Here is an 883-nt window from a genome sequence, read left to right as displayed (position 1 = left end):
TGGAAAAGGCGGGCCCTTTTTTGCGTCGTTCACGACGGAGAAAAGCCGTCTCGGCCGATAGTGTGTGCGAGGGAAATTAATTGAATTTTAAATAATTAATTACCCCGACGTCGCGCGCGTCACGGTAAATGTCGTTGACGCGGACCTGTTTGAGGGTGAAACGTAATTCGATAAATGAGAGGGTATTATGGACCGCTGGTGGGGGGATTCCGAGAACGGCAAGCTAAAAATCAGGAAATATCGACTCACACAGACGAAAATAGACGTAGACAAATGACATCGTAGGCTGCGGCAAAATATAGGATAAATTCGAGCGAGACATTCGCGATGATATTGCACTCGGAGATATTGATGGTAATACCCGTCGCGGGCGTTTACCACGGCTTCGAAGTTACCTCATACATTACCGCGAGGATCCCGTCCTCGTGGACGGAATGTGGATTGCGCTTTTTCGGATCGTTACCGCAGGCTACGTTTCATCCCTAACTACGCCACGGCGGCGGAGTTCGAGCCACCCCCTTGGGGGCTGTGCCAGCGCAACCCCGCATTAGCTAACTGCGCCCTGATTCGTTGTCGGATCGATCCGAAAAACGGGGAAACTTGGCGCGAATTACAGCACCTTCGGCCGACATGCAGTTAACTACGCTGAGCCGAGTAATTGAACGTCCAAAAAAGTATCTTATCCTTCGTGTACGCGGCGTAGCGATTAAATAGAGTTCGTATGTCTCGGGATTTTAATTAAACACTACGAATATATCCCTGTGTCGCGCTCGCGCAGCTTTAGCAAATAAAGAGTAAATATTTGACTGGGTTATTCTGACATTTAATTCGTCTCTCTCTCTCTCTCTCTCTCTCTCTCTCTCTCTCTCTCTCTCTCTCTCTC

Source organism: Odontomachus brunneus, unplaced genomic scaffold, assembly GCF_010583005.1.
Source record: "Odontomachus brunneus isolate Ranch 3 - 2012 unplaced genomic scaffold, Obru_v1 Obru_scaffold_104, whole genome shotgun sequence".
Classification (NCBI taxonomy): domain Eukaryota; kingdom Metazoa; phylum Arthropoda; class Insecta; order Hymenoptera; family Formicidae; genus Odontomachus; species Odontomachus brunneus.
The sequence above is the reverse complement of the archived record's forward strand: the minus strand, read 5'-3'. Positions refer to the sequence as shown.